This window comes from Candoia aspera, chromosome 5 (assembly GCF_035149785.1).
Source record: "Candoia aspera isolate rCanAsp1 chromosome 5, rCanAsp1.hap2, whole genome shotgun sequence".
NCBI classification, from domain to species: Eukaryota; Metazoa; Chordata; class Lepidosauria; order Squamata; family Boidae; genus Candoia; species Candoia aspera.
Window position 1 is genome coordinate 115,456,216 of NC_086157.1, and position 24,214 is coordinate 115,480,429.

A 24,214-nucleotide genomic window follows, 5' to 3' on the forward strand; every position below is an offset into this window, starting at 1 on the left:
TGTCAATAAATAATAAAATCACAGCAATGCTCTGCATTCCACCAGAATGCTCACACCAGGGAGGGCTCTGTCATCAGATATGCAGGACCAAGGACCCACAGCCTCCCTCCTGGTCCTGCAGATGGCTTGTTTTTGGAGATGAGCTGATGGGAATCCTGGGAACCCCTAAATCAGTTTTCTCCCCACATTTCAGCCAAGCTCCAAGCTGGGAGGGTTCTGTTTTTGCCAGCTCCTGTTGTCTCCTCAAAGCATCTCTCTGCAAAACTTATGGTCTCCTGATCTTGCTAATCCCCCCCTGCCCGCCCCACGATGGGAGGGAGTCCCTAGGGCGGTGTTTCTCAACCTTGGCAGCTTTAAGATGTGTGGACCTCAGCTCCCAGAATTCCCCATGCTGGCTGGGGAATCCTGGGAGTTGAAGTCCACCCATCTTAAAGCTGCCAAGGTTGAGAAACACCGCCCTAGGGATTTTCAAAGCAGGGGGAGAGAGGAAAGAAACCTCTACCACTTCATTAGCCAAGGGTGATTTTGTTTCTAACGGAAAAAGGGGAGTGAAAAAAATAATTCAAGGAAGGCAAGGAACAGAAACTCCAGCGTGAACCTATGGGGGCCCTTGCACTTTTTCATGTCAGTCTCTGTTTCCAATTTGTCTTCGGTTCCGTCTGATGCATTTTGCGGATGCGATTAACAGTGGCTCGCCACACAGCTGAACAAGATGAAATATGAAATGCTCTGGGCGGGGGACGGGAACCTGACTCATCCGCACTGATTTTCAAAGAGCCCCCTCCAAATCTTCTGATTGACCCCCCCAATATCCAGTGGGTACGCATTTTCCGGCTTCCTGGCGCAGCCACCGTACTCAGCCCACATACTTGAAAAAAAAATTGTAATGATCTTTGCAAGGCTGGTTCTGTTCTTTCTGGACCCAGCGTAGACCTGATGAGCAATTTAAAAACCGCATTTCCTTCTCCCCACCCCCCTTTTTTTCTTCCCATAAAAGTGACAAACAAATTGACTCTTGCTGTTGTTTTAATTTGTTGCTATTATTCCCAACATGAGCTCGTTGTTATGTGGTGCAGAAATGGGCCTGCCACCTCTCAGAGGGAGCAATTTCCCACTTTCCAGATCGCCCACAGCAAGCTGCAATTATCCCAAAGTAAATAAGTGAGTGGCATGGAGCCCTCCCACCTTCCCTGCCTTCTAAGGCCCCTTGGCAAGGCGGGGAAAGGACTTCCCTCTCCTAGATCTTGCAAAGCAGGTATTATGACATCATAATGTAAAATATGGGCGGGGCTGGGGCTGGGAGGAGCACTTCAAAGGGAGCCCACGAAACTTCAGAGAGACCCCCAATTTCTCTGGGTACGTTTCTGCTGTGTGGGGGTTCTTGTTCAGGGAGGGCTGGCCACGTGGTGAGGAAGAAAGTTTACTGAGATGGGCATGGTCCTTGGTGCAAGGAAGAGACCCCACGATGCACCTGCAGATCCCAGAATTCCCCATCTGTGTGGCCAGCTTCCTGGGGAATTCTGGAAACTGCAGTCCCACCTAGAAGGGGCCAGGCTGACTTGCTGAATGAATAATCTTCTTCTACGCAGTTCTTCAAACGGTACATCCTCCACGTGCAGTGTGTGTGTGGGATGGATCAGCTCAGTTTCGGGCTAATGAGATTACTGCCCCCCTCCCTTGCAGGTTATAGCCCTGCCTGTTATTTACTGCAGACGCGTCAACAGCGGCCCAGCCAATCCCATTCCGGATTGTGCAATGCCTGGGTGGAAGAGAAGAAGGGCCCCAGCCCCTCTCAAATGACCGGCCCAACCTCCGGGGCTACATGTGGTCCTGGGCCAGCTGCTGCCTCTGATCCAGCAGAAACCCAGTGGGAAGGGCAGGTGACTCAGGCACTTGACCCCACCTGTCTGGGCTTCTGCAGTGCGCAAGGGCTACCTTGAAGACCACCCAGAAGCTACACTTGGTGCAAGATGCGGTGGCTTGTATCTTGACAACCCCAGGCCATATAGAGTTTTAGGGTCACTGCAGTGGCTACCAATAAGACGGCAGCTGCCCTGGTTTAAACCTATAAATGCATCTCTGGCCTGGCATCAAGGTACTTTCAGGACTGTTCCTCCACCCAATCCATTTCTAATGGCTTCCCCAATCCTTACCAGACGATTCCTCAGGGAGACACCAAATCTTGACCCTTCCAGGCCAAAAGGCACAGAAGGATATTGATAAGAGATCCAGGATGGAATCTACAGCGCACCAGGATTCTTCAAATCATCAATAATTCTCCCTTTCTAATGATTCACATGGGGACAAATGGTTCTTCCAGAAGAGACCTGGAACGGATCTCCAGAGACTAGGAGGCCCTGGGCAGGAAGATGAAGAACGGTGCTGCCAAGATGGGTTCCTTGATCACAAATGGTTCTACCTACATGAAGGATTCCTGGCCAGAGATGGGCTACATCTCTCAAAGACTGGGAAGGGTGTCTTTGACAAACAGGAGGGTTTTAGGGCAAAAGAAGAGCATTGCAAAAATCCAGAAATGAATGTCTCACCATGGGTTGAAGAGGAGAAGGAGGGGCAGAGATTGGCAGGAAGTTACATCAGCAAAGCTACTGGGAGATATCACTATCTTGAAGCATATATAGGTAGTCCTTGACTTATGACCACAATAGGGACTGGAACTTCCATCGCTAAGTGAGGCAGTTGTTAAGTGAGACATGCCTGATTTTATGACCTTTTTTGCTGCGGTCATTCAGTGAATCACTGTGGCCTTTAAGTAAATCATGTGGTCATTAAGCAAATCCTGCTTCCTCTATTAACTTTGCTTGTCAGAAGCTGGGTGGGAAGGTTGCAAATGGTGATCACATGACCCTGGGACACTGCAACCGTTGTAAATACAGGCTGGTTGCCAAGTGCCTGAATCTTGATCATGTGACCGCAGGGATGCTGCAGCAGTTGTAAGTGTGAGGACCAGCCGCAAGTCACTTTTTTCAGTGTTGTCGTAACTTCTAACAGGCACTAAACGAATGGTTGTAAGTCGAGGACTACCTGTAATTTGGGAAGCAAGCAATGAGAACTTGAAATCTTAACACAGGGGGACAAATATGAAGTCATAAGCACCACCTGCTTCTCCTTTTTAAAGATAGGACCTCCAGGAATTCTCAAAGATTACAGTTAGCAGGTCTGCAATCCCCTCTCCAGCACAATTCCTTCCACATCCCAGGATGAAATTTGTCTGGCCCTGAGCCTTGAATTCATTTTGAATAGCGCTGGAAGGCAGAAGATTAGGAGAGGCAAAGCTGACTATTTGACAAGGATCTGGATGTTGTAGTAAACGACAAGTTGGACATGAGCCAACAGTGCGATGCAGCTGCTAAAATGGCAAAGGCCATCATGGGGCGCATTAACAGGCCTACAGAGTCCAGATCACGTGGAGCAATTGTTTACGCGCATGCATTTCTCTAAAACTTCAGGGGACGGTCTTCCATCCAGACTAGAGTTGACCCCTGCAAGCTCTTCCATGAACAGAGTGGAAAGGAGCGCTAAATCAACTGCTCCTCACCCCTCTCTACCCCCTGTCCCTCCAGCAGCGCCACAAATCAGTGGCCTGACCGTGGAGAGAGCTCATCCCCAGAAGTCAAGGGAGCCAGGGAGCAATAGAGTGGCTGCTGGATTCAGAGTGATCAGCTGAAAGGAGGAATTGGGACCTCTCTGATCCTACGTGTCCTTGGCTTGGTGTGTCCCAGCAAAGGCTGGAGAGCCTCCAATCTGGTGGCTTTCCCCTGTGGCCATGCCCTAAGCAGGGGGTTGGACTTGATTCCTCCATGTCGTCTTCTAATTCCGGGCTTCAGGTTGGCTGACCCCTTGGGGTGCGCCAAGGAGCAGACCAGCCCGCCCTCTGAACCACTGGAAGGATCTGCTGCAGTGGGTCAGCAGAGGTCCCAAGCAAAGAGTGAGCCCCAGACGCGGGGAGACGTGTCGGTGGGATCCCACCACGCCTCCATGGGGCCGGGGCCAGGGAGTCAGCAGCCTTCTGCCCTCTGCTTGCACACCTGCCACATCCTGGGCAAATATTTGTTTACTACCAGGATTCTCATCCCCACGTGTCTTTTATAGCTCAGCACAAACCAGGATTTATGTCCTCTTTTTCCTTTTCAGACTGTTTGCTCAAAAGTCATTTAGCCCTTCCTGGTGTTAATGGCTGCAATTGATCAAAGAAGTTCCAAGCGGGGAGTTGCTGGGGAGCGATGTTTACTGCAAGGCGGGGGTTCCTTTGGTAGAGTCCATGTTCGCTGCCCTTGTGGCTTGGGGATGTTTGGAGATGCAGCCTAACACATTGTGATGCTGCTGGGTTGGGGATAGCTGGTGTGTGTGTGGGTGTGTGTGTATCAAAGAACCAAAATACAGCCAGATTTCCTTTTTCTGGACCTGCATTCAGCAGACTTCGCATGCAGTGGATCAAATTCTGCTGCAATCTACATCTTTTGCATAACCATGCCATTACCCAAAGGACATAACGGGCCATTTGCACAAGGACATCATTATACAAATGGGCCAAAGGTCATGCTCTGTGACCTACTGGACTTTGGAAAAGAGCAGACGCCCTTCCCTGCAAGTGACTTCACTTTCTCTCCTTTCAGCCACCTGATTTCTGGTGGATCTGAGCCACTTTTGCCCAGCATGCAGATGGCATTGGGGTGGTGCTGTTTGGCACAGGGTTGCCCTGCTTTCATTTGCCCACACTGCTTTGCAAACATATTCTCTGAGCAGGAGCAGCCCATTTTCCAGCTGATATTGCTAAGTTTCTCCACCTGAGCAACAGCGTTAAGACGCAAAGATGCTTCTGACAACCGGATTAAATGGCAACGGAGGGCAACGGAGGGCAACAGAAAGAAAGAACAACTCTAGGATCAATACAACTGGCAATGCTACAGGATAAGCGTGGCAGTGGGAGGTGGAGGAAGCTGGCAGCAGGTGGGGGGGCGTAGGTTTTTCTCTGGAGGAATTGCCCAAATGTGGCACTTTTGAACTGACTACAGAGGCAGAGATATCCCAGGGGTTGGAGGTGTCAAAAAATCAGAGTGTCAGCCAGGACTATGTGGTTAACACACACACCCTTTTAAATGTGTTTTGTGTCTGTGTCAAAAAGGAATGGGGCTCCATTGCTGCCCTCCTCTTGACCTTTTTGACCCCTCCGGGAATGCCCATGTTGGGAAAGCTTGGCCTTGTGCCACATAATCAAGGAACTTATTCTGCTTTTCCCACTGTAGCTCTGCTGATATATTATATTCCCACTGCCTTGCAGGGATCCCCTGCCACCACAGAAGGCATCTTGGCAGAATTAATCTGAGTTTCATGTCCCAGCAAACACATGGAGTGAAAAATCAACTCCGTGTCCATGTTAGCCTCTCAGGCAGTTCCTGGCAGCCTCCTGGAGCAAGTAATTAAATGACAGATCTGCTGTTTAAACAGAGAGACAAAGTGTTTTTTCATGGGAGGGGAAATGCTTTACAAGTCCAGATGGGACCCATCGCTGGAGCAAGGGATGTAGCTGCAGCTCAGTAAACCGTACGTCCGCTACGCCAGAGAGCGAAGAGGAAAAGTGGTTGAGAAGAAGCAGAGGAAAATTCACTTCAGAGATGGTCACAGACAATCCTGGGAAGAAGTTACCACCCAGAAAAATATTGCCCCGGATATTCTTCGTTCTGAGCTTGTAAGAAAACGGAGAAAGAAATATTCTTAAGGAATATGATGTTTGCACCATCCTTTGACCTGGATCGATGCATCTATTAGGGACGGAGGCAGAGGAGTAGTGGGGCAGTCAAAAGCGCTTGATTCGCACCAGGGAGATGCCAGTTCAGATCACGGTCAGCCAGGGAAGCGCCTTGAGTGACTTCAGGCCAATCGCTTTCTCTAACAGTTGCCTACCTGACAGGGCTGTTGTTGCAGGGAAAAGCTGGAAGGAAGATTGCTATAAGAGCCTTGCGTTCCCAGAGGAAAGGTGAGATATAGATCAAATGGAGAAAGGAAGTAAAAAAAGGGCAGGAATTTGTTTTTCCTTCCCTAAAAACAAATTTATCTCCAGTGCAGCAACAGTGATGGCCTCTCAAACCAGTCCACTGTGCAGAGAGCCAGACATCACTTGCACATCAAAGCCTAGATGTTTACATTTCAGGGGTGTCTGCAGCAAACGGTCAAAAAAGTCAGGAGGGCAGCCAGGATGGTGCCACTGAAGCACTGCCTGTTTTTTAAAGTGTAAGGCACATAATGTGCCATGTGCAGAAAAATGCACATCATGTTGAATGCACATTAAAAAAACAAAAACAAGCGGAGCTTTGATCATTCTATCTATCCTGGCTTCCCTGTTGACTTTTTTGAGCACACTGCATCTAAAAAACAGGCAGAGCTTCTATTGAGCCGTCCTGGCCACCATCTTGACTTTTCTGAACACATTCTGCGGACACCCCTGTCCCCCCCCGCCCGCCCTGTTCTGCAGCATATCCTCAAAGGCACGCTGCCATAAAAAGCTTCAGCCCCCTCCATTTGACGCGGCTGAAGTCCAGCCTGCTTTGCAAACGGGGTGAGGAACATGCCATTCGCCAGAGATCAGGGGCATTCAGACGGGGTTCCTCTGTGCTCAGCCCCTCCGTCGCCACCGAGAGACCAGAGCGCCAAACACACGGTGGCACGAGCCAAGGCCGCCGTGGGGTTTCTAATGGCAATTGTAGGGTAACTGCCACATGTTCCTGTAATTGATTTGTTAATGTAAGGCAAGTTAATTTGCAAGCTGTAGACCGGCAGCCAAGGATACAGCAGGGAGGTTTTGAATCAATATATACAACTATCCCATCCCTTTGCGGGCTCCTTCTTCCCGACGGTGGCATGAAAACAGGCACAAGGCTTGCAGGGCAGAGGAGCCAGCTTGGAAATGCCGGGGCGTGCAAGGCTTTCTCCCTGTCCGCATCAAACCAGATTTTCCGGTTTGGCTGCACATTCGGGCCACAGAGCATGGCAAGCATCTGTGACATCCCTCAGATATCTCCTCCGTGCCCACCCCAGCTGCGGGTTGCGAGGGTTTTTTCAGTGCCACATTTTTCATGCTGAACAGCAGACACATGCCGTGCTGCTGTTTTACATTACGAGGTGTCTGAATAAAAGACATCACGGGGTTAATTCAGATTTCTCTCAGGACTACCCCCCCCCCTTCTGCTTTCCTGTTAAGAGAAAATTAATTATTACAGGAATTGGCTTTGATGTCTCCAGTGGAAAGGAAATGCTCAATATACGGCTTGGCTTGCTTATGGAAGTCATCTGGAATGGCTTTCTAACAGTGTAGCTGGCCTTGTTTGCAAGGGGGGAGGGGGCTGGTGATCAACCGGGCCAGTGAAAATTAAGTGGGGTAGATTTAGCCCCCAGCAGCCCCTGTTTGGGGTTTAATTATCTCCCCAAATTCATCAGTGTCCTCCAATTATCTGAATAAGGGACTTAACTATCTCATTCCTCCTTGGCAGCAGAAAAGACATCCTAGAGGAGCCCTACAAACACGGGACCACTCTAGGCATCCCCACTCTGCTGCTCGTTTGGTATTATCCCTCCAAAGTGGCCATAGGCAAAATATAAAATGGGCAGAAAGGGGTGTTTGCTGCTAGCAGGAGCATCAGGGGGGTCAAAAATGTCAAAATGACAGCCATGCCAGTGCAATTCAAGAACCACCCCTTTTTTATTCATGTGCCATGATGGCCATCTTGAATTTTTTGACCCCTGAGGACATCCCTGAACCTGTCAGATAGGGTTTTGCCCTATTGTTTGACCACTCCAGGCAACAAGCAAAACAAAGTCTAATAACAATAACAATAACAATAATCCTTTAAGAGAACAGAATTGTATACTAGATTATAGGCAAACCATAGCAGTGCCTCCCTGCATTGGCAGCGGCTGGGTTTAGGTCAGTGTTTCTCAACCTTGGCCGCTTTAAGATGTGTGGACTTCAACTCCCAGAATTCCCCAGCATGCTGGCTGGGGAGTTCTGGGAGTTGAAGTCCACACATCTTAAAGCGGCCAAGGTTGAGAAACACTGGTTTAGATTATCTCCAGAGGCCCTTCCAAGCTTTACTATCTAAGGTTCTGTGAAAGGACCCCGATCGTCCCAGTGATGCTCTCTCTCTCGTTCCCTAAAGAAACCATCTGCCCTTGTAAATGACGGGCGTTCACATGTCTGTGGGTGCACGTGGGTACCGAGACCGAGTCGAGCCTCACCTGAGCTGGCCCTCCTGCGGAAAGTCATGTGGTGGGTCGCTGCAGGTCAGACGCGCTTCCCCATCCAGGAGGTAAACAAACACTCTTTCCTGTAACACAAAGAGTGAAAAACGCTGAAACTAAGATCTCTATTGCCCCAGCAAGTATCACCTGCAAGGATATATTAACTAACTTAGGGCAGCCCTACCTTGGCTGACCTGGAAAACGTTTAGCAGAATTGGACCTGGTTAGAGGGGCTCTGCCTGGGCTGCAGAACTCAGATGAACCACCAGGGGGCAGCAAAGCCACAGCACAAACTGACTTCCTTCCACCCCAGTGGCCGTGCGGAGTTTTGCAGCCCAACTATATGGTACAGAGGTCCCAATGTTGATAAATCCATTAAGGCAGCAATTCTGGACAGACTTACAGGTAGGCTTCACTTAACGACCACAATTGGGACTGCAATTTCAGTTGCTAAGTGAAGCGGTCATTAAGCGAATCAGACCCAAGTTTACAAACTTTTTGTGGCAGTCGTTAAGCGAATCGTGTGGTACCTCATTGATTTTGCATGCCAGAAGCTGGCCGGGAAGGTCGAAAATGGTGATCACGTGACTGTGAAGATGCTGCAACAGCTGTAAGTGTGAGGACCAGTCGTAAGTAATTTTTTCCAGCACTGTCGCAAGTCCGAACCATCGCTAAACAAATGGCCATTGAGTGAGGACTGCCTGTACTTAGGAACAAGTGCCACTGAATTCAGGCGGGCTTCCTGCATGGCTTCAGACGGTGAAGGCCCATGCTGTGGCTCAGCCTGTCGTCACTGCACATCTAGGAAAAGGAATGTTGGCAGGTGCAGGGCTGAAATCCCCACCTCTCCCCGACGGTGCAGCAACTGTGCCCGCTGCAGCTGTTGAGACGGATGTGGAACTGCTGGAAGGGCTTATTATAGGCAGGCAAAATTGGCCTTGGCTAGAAAATGATTCTTCCCCTCCCCCCCGGCATCCCAGAGGGTCTTCTGTGGCCGCCGAAGGCAACGCTTGCCATAGACTGATGCTGGGAATGGGTGCAACCCCCGACGTCCAACTGATTGCTGGATTGATCGATCGAGCGATTGAAGAAAAAAAGAATCTCCCCAGACTCTTCATCCAGATGCAAAACCCTGGGGAAAGAAAGTTGGCTGCGTTCGAGGGAACGTCGTCCTTTCTCAAACGGTGCTCTCGAGTTCACTCAAATTTGTGGGGCACAATTTGAAACGGCTGATCCTGGCTGGCAATAAAGCAATTAGTGGTGCTTCTCACCCTCGGCTGCTTTAAGATGGGTGGACTTCAACTCCCACAGCTGGCTGGGGAGTTCTGGGAGTTGAAGTCCACCCATCTTAAAGCAGCCAAGGGTGAGAAACACTCAACTATTGGCTTTGGGGGGAATAGGAAAATGAATGCAGGGAATGGAGGTGGGGGAAGCATATTTAACCTGCCCCAGATTTCTGCACTGATAGGGAGGGTCTGAAAAGTATCTTCCACGGGACTGGGAATCCCATGCAATCAGGAAACCCAATTATGCAGAAAATGGCAACCATGTTTGATCAGCCACTGCTACATTTCCATTCTGGCCTTTCCCGTTAAGTAGTGACCCACCTTTCCTTAAGCTCCTTTTCTCTGCCCTCTCTCCCAAATAGCTATTTACAGGTAGTCCTCGCTTAATGACCACAATTGGGACCAGAATTTCAGTTGCTAAGTGAAGTGGTCATTAAGTGAATCCAACCTGATTTTATGACCTATTCTTCAGCTGGCGTTAAGTGAATCACTGCAGGTGATGAGCAAACCATGTGGTCATTAAGCGAATCACGTGGTTCTACATTGATTTTGCTTGCCAGAAGCTGGCCGGGAAGGCCAAAAGTGGTGATCGTGTGCATGGGATGCTGAGATGGTCATAAACCCAAACTGGTTGCCAAGCGCCCAAACTGTGATCACATGATCATGGGGATGCTGCAACAGTCGTAAGTGTGAGGACTGGTCGTAAGCTGTTTTTTTTCCAGCCCTGTCATAAGTCTGAACCGTCACTAAACGAATGGTTGTTAAGCGAGAACTGTCTGCATGTTTCTCCTTCCCTTTTTCTTTCCCTCTCAACACCCCTGGAATGAGAACACCCGTTTTTTCCTCCACTGGTGGAAGACAGGCGATGGCAGAAAAAACCCAACGTTCAAGTCAGTTTTCCCCCAACCAGGATGGAACCACAGAGGGCAGCTCTCCTGTTGGGCACCAATCAATAGCTCTCCTGAACCACATCTAGCGAAAAAGATTTTTATCTATCTGATACTGTGCAAAATCGCATCGTTAGAGAGAGGCTAGCTCGGAGCAGAGAAATAACAACGAGTTATGGTAACGTCCATTATTTTCCTGGAAGGGAACACAGTTTGCGCAAGCACACCCTTTATTCTCACGTCGCACGTTCAAGCCTAAACTGTGCCAGCCGCAGGCCAGAAGGAAAACCCGGATGCCTGCAAATAGGTGGGATAATAAATGGAATAAATGAAATAAGAGGGAGGGATGGGGGGGCTGCACCAAGAGAGGCTTCGGAAGGATTCCAGCCTTGGAAATGAGAACCTTGAAAGTATCTGGGATGGTGCCCCAGTGGGCCGACCTTGGCAAATTTATCCCAAGATGGAGAGCAGAAAATCCAAGCCGCAATATCCTTTCGCAGTTCCTTTTACAAAGTATTCAGAGAAACTGGTATGGTTTCAAAGACAGGCAGGTCTGCCCAGAGGGGGTCAAAAAGGTCAAGATGGTGGTCACAACCATGCGATCAAAGCCCTGCTCCATGTGACGCCTGGTTGTGGCCCCCGTCAAGTTTCGTCACACGGTTGTGGCCCCCATCTTGTATTTGATTATACATTTGTGACTGCCATCTTGACTTTTTTGACCACCTCCCTGCAGAGATCCTTGTTCAGGGAGCTGAAGTCCACGCATCGTAAAGGGGCCGAGGTTGAGGAATGCTGCTCCAGCTGTTCCCCAGAGGCCCTTCCAAGCTTTATAACCTAAGATTCCATGAAAAGATCCAAATCTTCTAAGTGGATTTCAGCAGAGAGAGACTGGAAGAACTGGGAATGCTTAGCCTGGAGAAGAGAAACCCGTCCGGGATATAACGGCACTTCCAGAATGCAGGATGTGGAATAATGCAGATTCCAGATTAGACAAAATGTCCTCGCAGGGCAACTGTTTCCCCAAAGACGGGCCGGCCCCTCCTTCACTGAACGTGTCCAAAGACAGGCTAGTCGGCTGCCTTTCGGGGCACTCTGGCTTGGGTTCCTGCTCAGAAGAGGGGGCTGGACTGGATGACCTCGAGGGTGCCTGCCTTCTCCAGAATCACCTTGGAACAATGCACCAAAACGGCTAACAGAGTTTGTGACAGCCCCCCTCCCAACTCTAAGTCTTGCAAACGGTGCCTTCCAGCCCCACCATTGTCAGCCCTCAGTGTGACTTCTTCCAACGTTCACACTGATCCGAAATTGAGCTGTAATTATTGGATTAGTTCTTGGCTTCCTGGGCCTGTTGAGCATAAAGCTTCATTAAAAAGAGGGCCGCAGCATGGATGCCTCAGCCCTGGAGAGGGCTCGCCACCCCACATGGAAACACCGAGAGGCATCGTTGCGCTTCCCCGCAGCCTCTCCAATGCCCGAGAGCCCAGCATCAGAACTAGCTGGCCTGGGCACCCCGTAATGATTTCGCTTCCTTCCTAAAATGACTGCCCTGAGCTGGGCCAAAGGGTGAGGCGTTGTCTGCAGGAGACACTGTCAGGGAGCCCTGCTTCTGGCTCCAGTTAGCTCCGATTCAGACATTCGCATGAGCCAATTAAATTGTCAAGGATGGTGCCAACGACCCAGCCCAGGAGATGCCGGGCCATTAGCTGCTCCAGGCAGCTGGGAGAAAGGGCTGCCACGGCACCCACCTGGCCGTCCCCCGCCCAGCGTTCCGAAATCAACCCAGGCTTCCTGAGAGCCTTCCCAGATCGCCAACATCTTAACCTCTCAGAGCAGCTTAATGATATTTGGCATTATCTCCCAGTGTCTCCATCACTAATGAGCTTCACAATTAGTTCCCCTCCAGCGTGGCGGCCGCTGCGTTCCAGGGTGCCTGGCAAGCAAGCGTTTTCTTTTTTTTAATCTCACTTTCTTTGTTTGCTTCTGTGAAACAACTCAGGGACTGTGGCTGGAGGAAGTCCATCCTGGAAGAAACGAGGTCTTCAACATAACTGATGCTAAGGAAAAGCCACACATTTCATCTCCCCTCTTAATATTGGGGGGCACCGATAAGCAGAGCAGGCTGTCTTCATCGAAGAAAACAAGGATGTCACTGAGAAAAAGTATGCTGGGATCCAGAACTTTCTGCGGGTAACGCAGGATCCATAAATACCTCCCCACTGCAGATCGGATCCTTTGGGGAGCAGGGGTGGGTTTGTGTCTGTGATCCACGCCTGAACGGCCTCCATTCATCAAACAGATAAGCTTAACATCCCTTCTCTCTTGCTCAGATGAAATGTCAGCCTGGAAGTAGGTCTCACCCAGTCCATCACTATACCTGGACACTATTTAGACCATTCATTTTTTTTAACCCGTTCCTTCATGTCTGATTCTCGGCGACTGCCTGGACAAATCCCTGAAGTTTTCTTGGCAAGGTTTTTCAGGAGTGGTTTGCCATTGCCTCCTTCCTGGGGCTGAGAGAGAGTGGCTGGCCCAAGGTCACCCAGATGGCTTTGTGCCTAAGGCGGGACTAGAACTCACAGTCTCCTGCTTTCTAGCCTGGTGCCTTCACCACAACGCCAAACTGGCTAAATCTGATGAAGAACAGGATTGGCTATCTCAGTCCAGATCTCCAGAAAAAATCTGCCCCACAAATTCTGTGTTGCTGGGAAACAGAATGGAGGGCAGAGAAGAATCTTGAGGAACCCCAACCTGCAAATGCCTGAGCATCACCTTTGGAGAAGAGGCTGGGCAGCCCCCTCTGGAGGATGGTTTAATTGGTTTTCCTGCAATTGCAGAGGGTTGGATTAGATGATCCTTGTAGCCCCTCCCAACTCTATAATTCTAGGATGCATCCCTACAAGATGAGGGGTGGTTCCCTCACTCAGCTTGAGCAGCCTAACTAGTGAGGACCATCATGTATGGCAGGGTTCCCCAAAAAGCCTATAGTTCAGTGTTTCTGAACCTTGGCCACTTTAAGTTGGGGGGACTTCAACTCCCAGGATTCCCCAGCCAGCATGCTGGGGAATTCATGCTGGCTGGGGAATTCTGGGAGTTGAAGTCCACCGGTCTCAAAGTGGCCAAGGTTCAGAAACACTGACTTATGGTATCAGAAAATTCTGGGAGGCCGCTGAAGCTGAACGTTCAATTTTTTTGCACACTTAATACAAAGGAAAGATCCATCAGGAAAGGCCCTGAAGCTTGGAAAGCAAAATGACACTTGAAAATAGAGGCCAGCAGAAGATAAGATGGGGAGATGCAATCACTAATTGGAGCTTGCAATGACCGAGAAAAGGAGCCACTGGAGGCAATCTTGGGAAAATAGCATTTTCCCCCTCTCTAGTTATGTTTCATTGGGTCACGAAAAGTTAGCAATGATGGAAGAACAATACGAGGCCCAAGAGAATAATAACTTATCTTCTGCCTCCCTCCCTTGGCACATGCCACCACCTCTCTGCTCGCTGCTACCTCTGCCATGGGGTTCACAAAACAATTTTGTTGACAGGGGGCTCCCATTATCTCGCTATCATTTGAGAAAGATCCCAACAGCCTTCTCAAACCGAATGAGAAATCTCTAGATCTATGCCCCCTCCCCTGCCCAGATCCCACCCAGTTTCTTCCTCAGACGAGGTCAGAATGTCTCCCGGGTCTCGTCAGCCTCCAGTGGGAGCACCGAGCCAAGCTTGAAAACCTAAACGGAGCTGGTTTGTACCCGGATGGGAGAACCACACCCAGATAATCCCAGGGCTTGACCGGGAATAGCAAATTTTATAGTACTGCCAAGAAAACCACGTGGGCATTTTTCCCCAAACCTGTTATAGTACCAGGGAGATCTGGGAGAGGAGGGGAGAATAAATCAAAGGGACACACTGTCCCCCATTACCGGACCTGAGTGTCAGCCACTATGCATGGAGACCTGGGGCAGGGCTTTGATTGCACAGTTACAGAAGCTATCCTGACTTTTTTGACCCCCCAGGACACCCCTGATGACTGTGTTTGGGAAAAAAATAGCAAAGCATGCCCTAAATTGGAGACACTTTTGGGACACTGCTCAAGAAATGTCATGTCAACCAGCTTTGCTTTGTTATAACTACAAAATTGGGAGCGGAGATGAACTGCCTTGATTCCTTTGAAGTCTGGAAATATATGAGAAAGAAGGAACAACGAATGTGCTCGCATTAACTGTGTTCTTGATTTGGATAAAAGCTGCTCAGTTAACCATTTCCTGCCTACCTCGCAGTCCCACGGCTAAACCACTTGCTATCTGAAAAGTTACAGTGGAAGCCAAACTGCAGGAAACGTGTGCATTTTTCTTGCAAAGAAAAATGGCAGAAATTAAGCCACTGCTTTGGGGAGGTGAAGTTCTCTGAAAAAAAAATATCTTTTCTTTGGACTGAATTTAATCCGAAGCAAGGATGCTGCAAACTGCAGGTCGCAGGTGACGCTTACGGCTGAATTTCTGTTTGGTTAAGCCCCTGGAAGTTTTTTTTTTAAATTTAAATGCATTTTGGCACACTGGTTGACCCTGAAGGAAGCAGAGCTTACAAGAAATGGAAGCAGAGTGATAACTAAGGAGTGGAAAGTGGGAGGTTGAGCTTGTTGGAATGCAGTTGGAAGATGACGGCTCAGAATGAGGAGGGGTTGGCAGGAATGCAAAATAGGGCTTGGGGGTGGTGGTGTCATTCCTTGTGCCTTGCTCCAAATCTTGGTTGACTGACATGGCTTACTGATATCACTCAATCAATCACTCATTCACTCATTCACTCATTCACTCATTCAATCAATCAATCAATCAATCAATCATTCAGTCATTCAGTCATTCAGTCATTCAGTCAAGGTTTCTAGCAGCAAACCAATTCATCCTTGTGTGTTGAAAGAATTGGCAGAAGCGATCTCAGAATCGCTGGCTATAATCTTTGCAAATTTATGCAGAATGAAGTAAAAACAAATGTGGAGTCCTTGGTGCTCTCTGAAAAACAAATAAAATATAACCCCGTTTTCAGAAGACTGACAGATTGAAAATAAAAGAGAGGAGGTTGGGCTGAATTTTCTGACAGTGAATGGTTAAGGGGTGGAATGGTTGGGCTAGAACAACGGTGGTCTCCCTTCACTGGGGTTTTCAAAGGGGAGAATGGATGGCTATACTTGTTGGGGATGCTCTCATGGATTCCTCCACTGGTCAGGAAGTTGGGATGGAAGATCTCTGAGGCTCCTTCCAACCCTTAGAGTTTATGATTCTGGGATTCTAGGCCAAGACAAAGGTTGGGTTCAGGATGGTGTTAATCCATAATGTGGTTGATTGGGTTTGGCTGAACTCCACCACCCCACCCTGGTGGATGCTACAAAACTGGGCACCTTCTTTATGGCCACTGGTTTTATACCTCTGGGCAATTTTCTTCCCTCCACACTGCTTAGGACTTTGCACAACTGCACCACAGGGCGGGGCTGAGACCATTCCTGGCTGTCAGAGACAGAACCTGCAGGAGGCTCCAGAGCCAAGAGGTCCATTCGGGGCAATTGGGTGAGATGCAGACTCATTACCTCCAAATAACGAAGGGCGGAATGTGCCACATTGCTGCTGAGCGGTTTGACGTTATGGTGCCCCAGAAACATGCCTCTGTTTGTCCCGCATCCGGTCGTCCTATTCATCCAAGGCCCTGATTTGTCCAAATCATCTCACCCTGGCAGATAATGAGTTCTGTAGCCCCTTCATCAGCACCCTGTTGCTGAAGACGCTTTGCTCATGGCCCGTGGGTGAAAGCAAACGTGGCACAGCGCTGAATTTCTCCCAGGGAGAAGATGGGCATCCGGTGCGGGAGGAGCTATTTAAGTCTGACGCGGTGGCTCTGGACCCCACAACGTTCGCATGGAACGGGATTGCCAAAAACAGCATTTTGTTGGGGACGTAGTAAGGACAATGCCTCTTTAAAGCGTGTGTTTTACAACGTCCCGTCCTTACTAAAGTTTGGGGAGAGGGTAGCGGACTCTGTCAATGTGACTGTGCGACAAAAGCTAACTTTCTCAGAGGATCATCTTCTTTTGAGCGATATACCTAGGACATTGAATCTGACATCTGGAGGACGTAAGTGGATTCTCCGTGCCCTTACTGTGGCCTAAAGACTGATGTGGCAGCATTGGAAAGATAAATCTACGGCCCCATCGACTCAACGGACTGAAGGCCTGGCTGCGCTTGCGGCCTTTGAGCGGATCGCCCATAAATATAGATGCTGTAGGCGCAAGTGGAATGAAATATGAGACTCATTTGTGTGTGGGTGGGTGGGCGGGTGTGCTGTATGTACGTGTGTGTGTATGTCTGTGTGTATATATATATATATATATACACACACACACACATACAATGACAAGTTTTTTTTCCTTTGCTGAATCTCTTCCCTTCTTTGTAACAGCACTTCTTCATGTTTTTCTTTTCCTTTTTCTTGGAAGTGTATGTATCGTGATAGTATTATTTCTGTGTTCTGTTTTTGTTTTCCTTTTCCTGTTATTCATCAAAAAGCAGTAAAACTTCACTAAAAAAAAGTTGGAAGTGGCAGTGCTGGCCCATATGCCCCCGTCGGACTGCGCCTGGATTCGCAACCAAAGCACCAGAGGGGGATGCTGAGGAACAAGGGAGAGGGCAGGGCGGAGCAACGAAGATGGCGAGGGGCTTGGCGTCTCCACCCCAGGGTTTCTCAAGCTTAGCAACCTTAAGATGTGTGGACTTAACTCCCAGAATTCTGTGCTGGTTAGGGAATTCTGGGAGTTGAAGTCCACAAGTCTTCAAGTTGCCTTGCTTGAGAAACACTTCACTAGTTCAATGAGTTAATTTAACATAATCGAGTAAGTTAATCTAATTTAAACATTTGCATTCTCCATTTCCATCACTCCAGGGAGGCTCCCTTCAGCAAAGGATCATTACCTTGTCGTGGTGCTGGAGCTTGAGCACCTCAGTGATGCCGTGAGCTAAACCGTGAAGGGCCACCCAAGACGGGAAGGTCATGACAGAGAGGTCAGACTAAATGCGATCCCTGGGGAAGGTCATGGCAACCCACCCCAATATTTTTGCCGTGAAAACTAAATGGATCAGTACAACTTGAGATGTCAAGATTAAAGATAGACATTTTTGGCGTCAGTGAACTGAAATGGACTGGAATGGGCCACTTCACATCAAATGACCACCAGATCTACTACTGTGGACAAGAGGACCACAAAAGAAATGGAGTAGCCTTCATAATTAATAGTCAAGTGGCTAAAGCAGTGCTTGGATACAATCCAAAAAACGACAGAATGATCTCAATTCGAATTCAGGGCAAGCCATCTAACATCACAGTGATCCAAATATACGCCCCAACCACAAATGCTGAAGAAGCTGAAGTAGAGCAGTTCTATGAGGATCTGCAGCACCTACTGGACAATACGCCTAAAAGAGATGTTATTTTCATCACAGGAGACTGGAATGCTAAGTTGGGCAGTCAAATGACACCTGGAATTACAGGTAAGCATGGCCTGGGAGAACAAAACGAAGCAGGACACAGGCTGATAGAATTTTGCCAAGACAATTCACTCTGCATAACAAACACTCTCTTCCAACAACCTAAGAGACGGCTTTATACATGGACTTCACCAGATGGACAACACCGAAATCAGATTGATTACATCCTTTGCAGCCAAAGGTGGCGGACATCTGTACAGTCGGTAAAAACAAAGCCTGGAGCTGACTGTAGTTCAGATCACGAACTTCTTCTTGCACAATTTAGGATCAGACTAAAGAGATTAGGGAAGACCCACAGATCAGCTAGATATGAGCTCACTAATATTCCTAAGGAATATGCAGTGGAGGTGAAGAATAGATTTAAGGGACTGGACTTAGTAGATAGGGTCCCGGAAGAACTCTGGACAGAAGTTGGCAGCATTGTTCAGGAGGCGGCAACAAAATACATCCCAAAGAAAGAGAAAACCAAGAAGGCAAAATGGCTGTCTGCTGAGACACTAGAAGTAGCCCAAGAAAGAAGGAAAGCAAAAGGCAACAGTGATAGGGGGAGATATGCCCAATTAAATGCAAAATTCCAGAGGTTAGCCAGAAGAGATAAGGAATTATTTTTAAACAAGCAATGCACAGAAGTGGAAGAAGACAATAGAATAGGAAGGACAAGAGACCTCTTCCAGAAAATTAGAAACATTGGAGGTAAATTCCAGGCCAAAATGGGTATGATCAAAAACAAAGATGGCAAGGACCTAACAGAAGAAGAAGAGATCAAGAAAAGGTGGCAAGAATATACAGAAAACCTGTATAGGAAGGATAACAATATCGGGGATAGCTTTGACAGTGTGGTCGGTGAGCTAGAGCCAGACATCCTGAAGAGAGAGGTTGAGTGGGCCTTAAGAAGCATTGCTAATAACAAGGCAGCAGGAGACGATGGCATCCCAGCTGAACTGTTCAAAATCTTGCGAGATGATGCTGTCAAGGTAATGCATGCTATATGCCAGCAAATTTGGAAAACACAAGAATGGCCATCAGACTGGAAAAAATCAACTTATATCCCCATACCAAAAAAGGGAAACACTAAAGAATGTTCAAACTATCGAACAGTGGCACTCATTTCACATGCCAGTAAGGTAATGCTCAAGATCCTGCAAGGTAGACTTCAGCAGTTCATGGAGCGAGAATTGCCAGACGTACAAGCTGGGTTTAGAAAAGGCAGAGGAACTAGAGACCAAATTGCCAATATCCGCTGGATAATGGAAAAAGCCAGGGAGTTTCAGAAAAACATCTATTTCTGTTTTATTGACTATTCTAAAGCCTTTGACTGTGTGGACCATAACAAATTGTGGCAAGTTCTTAGTGGTATGGGGATACCAAGTCATCTTGTCTGCCTCCTGAAGAATCTGTATAACGACCAAGTAGCAACAGTAAGAACAGACCACGGAACAACAGACTGGTTTAAGATTGGGAAAGGAGTACGGCAGGGCTGTATACTCTCACCCTACCTATTCAACTTGTATGCAGAACACATCATGCGACAAGCTGGCCTTGAGGAATCCAAGGCTGGAGTTAAAATCTCTGGAAGAAGCATTAACAATCTCAGATATGCAGATGATACCACTTTGATGGCTGAAAGTGAAGAGGAACTGAGGAGCCTTATGATGAAGGTGAAAGAAGAAAGTGCAAAAGCTGGTTTGCAGCTAAACCTCAAAAAAACCAAGATTATGGCAACCAGCTTGATTGATAACTGGCAAATAGAGGGAGAAAATGTAGAAGCAGTGAAAGACTTTGTATTCCTAGGTGCAAAGATTACTGCAGATGCTGACTGCAGTCAAGAAATCAGAAGACGCTTAATCCTTGGAAGAAGAGCAATGACAAATCTCGATAAAATAGTTAAGAGCAGAGACATCACACTGACAACAAAGGCCCGCATAGTTAAAGCAATGGTGTTCCCTGTAGTAACATATGGCTGTGAGAGCTGGACCATAAGGAAGGCTGAGCGAAGGAAGATCGATGCTTTTGAACTGTGGTGTTGGAGGAAAATTCTGAGAGTGCCTTGGACTGCAAGAAGATCCAACCAGTCCATCCTCCAGGAAATAAAGCCAGACTGCTCACTGGAGGGAATGATATTAAAGGCAAAACTGAAATACTTTGGCCACATCATGAGAAGACAGGACACCCTGGAGAAGATGCTGATGCTAGGGAGAGTGGAAGGCAAAAGGAAGAGGGGCCGACCAAGGGCAAGATGGATGGATGATATTCTAGAGGTGACAGACTCGTCCCTGGGGGAGCTGGGGGTGTCGACGACCGACAGTAAGCTCTGGCGTGGGCTGGTCCATGAAGTCACGAAGAGTCGGAAGCGACTAAACGAATAAACAACAAAGGGAGGCTCCTGTTGCCTTCACATTTGCCTTTGACCGGTCCCTGCATGGGCTGATCTTTGATGCTTATTATTTTAGTATTTTTCCTTGTTCTGCCAAAAAGGTGTACCCTCCAATCAGCCCCAGATGGCTCCTTGCCAAGCAGAGGTTGATCCACGAAAACGTAACTGTGGATCATATCATCCTTGGCCCTTCAAAGCTCCAGTTACCATGACTAAATTAAGAACATTTTAGCACAAGGACAAAATGGAACAAAATGAGTCCAGGACACACTGGAAGTGCTGTTGCCCAATATTTGTACTACTGCTTCTGTCCCTGTTCAGCTACTGGGGTTTTGGTGAATCTTGCAAGTTACCTTAAGATAATGAATCAACCGCAGCTGCCCAGCAGACCACCTTGGTCAGCTCAGCCATGGGTGGGTGTTTTGGTCTGGTCTGGTCTGGTTTGGTTTTGTGTGTGTGTCTTTGTGTCAGTCATGACTCCTGGCGGCTGCCTGGACAAATCCCTGCAGCTTTCTAGCGGCATAACATTGCTCCAAGCAAACTTCTAGCACCACCACCCACAAGAGGCTGTTCACAAATTCTTCTTCCTTTTTTAAAGTGAATATCTTTGGTGCAAAAGTTCGGACATCGTAGAAATAAAACGGCTTCCAAAAATTTATTGTAGCCATCGGAATGTCTGCCAATTTTTGCGTTGGGAATGTTTTCCCACTCTTCCTTGCAGAACCCTTCTAGCTCAGAAGTATTCTTAGACTCCTTGAATGCCCTGAATATTTGTCTGTCTGTCTGTTTGTTTGTTTGTTTGTTTGTTTAATTTATACACCGCCCATCTCACTATAAAAGTGACTCTGGGTGGCTTACAAATAAAAGTTGTAAAAAAACCATTATAAAAATAGAAAAAAGGGAAGAAGATAAAAAAGGGAAACCAAAAGGCGGACAGAGTATCCTCAAACTGCCAACCACCCCCAGGGCTGCCCACCACTCTTGGACCCCCAAGCTAGTTGGCAGAGCCAGGTTTGGATGCTATTCCAGAAGGCCAGAAGAGTGGGGGCCAACCTCGCCTCTGGGGACAAAATGTTCCACAGGGCAAGGGCCACGGCAGAAAAGGCTCTCCTCCTAGACCCTGCCAGTCAAAATCCTGTAGCTGACGGGATCCGTAACATGCCCTTCCTGTTGGACCGGGTGGGATGGGTCAATGTAATTGGGATGAGACAGTTCCCCAGGTAACCTGGGCCCATATTGGAGCTCTTCCCACATATTTTCAATAATATTCAAATCTGGGAACTGGACATGGCATTCCAGACTCTTTATTTTTCTTTTCTCTAAGTACTTCAAGGCTGATTTGGAGATTGGTCTTGTCAAAACATCCAGCCTCTTTGAGCTTCAATTTCTTCACCAACTGTGGGACGTTAGCTTCTAGGATATAGCAATATTTAGTTGAACCCATTCTTCCTGCCACCCACATCATATTTCCTGGGCCACTGGCTGTCATACAGCCCCAAAGCTTAACGGAGCCACGCTTAATGGTTAGCAAATGTTTGTTCCTCAGACGCTTCACCCTCTTTGCTTCAAATGTATCTGTGCAATTGTGGCTGAACGGTTCAATTTTGGTTTCATCAGTCCAAAGAAAGCACTTTGTTCCAGAACATTTCACACTCATCAAAGTTTTCTTTTGAGTAATTTAGATGATGACTTTTGCAATGAGGTCAGAAAAAGGGCTTCCTCCTGAAAATGCTCCCATGAAGACGCTTGTTGTCGAAGCTATCAAGCGCTTCGCAGGCCAGCACGATCAAGGAAACAAGAGTTGCAAAGACTTCTAATAACGTGTTTTTAATGCAAGGGTTAGGGGGGAAGCACAGAATCTTGGAAACGGCGACAGACCTTCCAGTCCTAAGTTATTAATGAGTTTGTGAAGGTAGGTTCTTTGAGCAACTGGAATCTGGTCTTCCCAGGCTTTTGCAGCTTACGAGATACGCTCCTCTTTTATCATATGGTCGTTTATTTACTACATTCCTCCTATTACTTTCCAGCTTGATTGATAACTGGCAGATAGAGGGAGAAAATGTAGAAGCAGTGAAAGACTTTGTATTTCTGGGCGCGAAGATTACTGCAGATGCTGACTGCAGTCAGGAAATCAGGAGACGCTTAATCCTTGGAAGAAGAGCAATGACAAATCTCGATAAAATAGTTAAGAGCAGAGACATCACACTGACAACAAAGGCCCGCATAGTTAAAGCAATGGTGTTCCCTGTAGTAACATATGGCTGCGAGAGCTGGACCATAAGGAAGGCTGAGCGAAGGAAGATCGATGCTTTTGAACTGTGGTGTTGGAGGAAAATTCTGAGAGTGCCTTGGACTGCAAGAAGATCCAACCAGTCCATCCTCCAGGAAATAAAGCCAGACTGCTCACTTGAGGGAATGATACTAAAGGCAAAACTGAAATACTTTGGCCACATAATGAGAAGACAGGACACCCTGGAGAAGATGCTGATGCTGGGGAGAGTGGAAGGCAAAAGGAAGAGGGGCCAACCAAGGGCAAGGTGGATGGACGATATTCTAGAGGTGACGGACTCGTCCCTGGGGGAGTTGGGGGTGTTGACGACCGAGAGGAAGCTCTGGCGTGGGCTGGTCCATGGAGTCACGAAGAGTTGGAAGCGACTGAACAAATCAACAACATTACTTTCCCAGCCTTCCCACCATCTCATGCAGAAGTAACACTGTACTGTGGACACCTTCTTCAGTCTCAGCTCAAGTTCCCATCAGATCCTCACAGATCTGTGGGTCTGTTTTGCAGATGTGACCAGTTCTTGGGCAGTCCTAGCAGAGGCAGTTTTTGGTCTTCTACAGGGCTATCCAGAGGGTGTGCACAAAAAACCCAAGAGGGTGGCCACCACAGCGCAATCTAAGCTGCACTTGTTTTTTATGTGCATTGCACATTAATCCATTTCGGGTTTTTTGACCATACCCTGCAGCCACAGCTGGTCTTCTCGACCTTACCTTGGACTTCATCAGCCCTATGAAACTTCCATTGCTGAGCAGGGTTTCTCACAGTTGATACTGCTAGCTGAAAACACTGAGAGATTTCTTTGAAGCCTTTCCCTGGTTTACAAGAGTACAGGTAGTCCTCACTTAATAACCATTCCTTTAGTGATGGTTCAGACTTACAACGGTGCTAAAAAACCAACTTACAACTGGGGCTCCCACTTACAACCGTCACAGCGTCCCCACAGTCACGTGATCACGATTTGGGCACTTGGCAACTGGTTCACATTTATGACCATTGCAGCATCCCGTGGTCATGTGATCACCATTTTCGACCTTCCTGGCTGGCTTCTGGCAAATAAATCAATGGGGAACCATGTGAATCACTTAACAACCATGTGGTTTGCTTAATGACTGCAGTGATTCACTTAATGACCACCACAAAAAGGTCGTAAAATTGGGTTGGATTCGCTTAATGACTGCTTCACTTAACAACTGGTTCCAGTCTCAATTGTGGTTGTTAAGCGAGGACTACCTGTACCTTTCATTTCAAGTGCACAGGCAGCTGTTCAGAAGAGCCCATAGCAGTTGAAAGTAGAGAGAACAGTTACAGCTTGAATGTTGAGTGTCAGAGAATGTGTTCCCCTGTGGAAGTGTCTTCTCCTGTCTAACTGCAGTCCTAATGAGTCAATCACCTTCCGAGCTCTTATTAACAACTTTTCTGAACAGTATGATTAAAAAAGAGCACTGAAACAACTGGAAGGGTGTCCCAGCTTTCAAACCTGTCAGATTCACTCTTTAAAAAAAATGTTGAAGAACTGCATATAAAAGTAGTCAGCAGGCATTCCACTTTGCAGAAAGTCATTGTGAGTGACTTTGTACTATGGAGATGCTGGGTCAGCTCCTGTTC

At 47.9% G+C, this 24,214-nt stretch overlaps 1 long non-coding RNA gene across 1 annotated transcript in view; it reads right to left on the minus strand.

Annotated features, from left to right (window-relative positions):
* Positions 1 to 8,241: 8,241 nt before the first annotated feature.
* LOC134499347 (uncharacterized) overlaps positions 8,242 to 24,214 on the minus strand; it is a 125,868-nt gene continuing 109,895 nt past the window's right edge. Inside the window, exon 3 of the long non-coding RNA XR_010068118.1 lies at positions 8,242 to 8,339. This is a non-coding gene — a long non-coding RNA (uncharacterized LOC134499347). The remainder of the gene's footprint in view (positions 8,340 to 24,214) is intronic.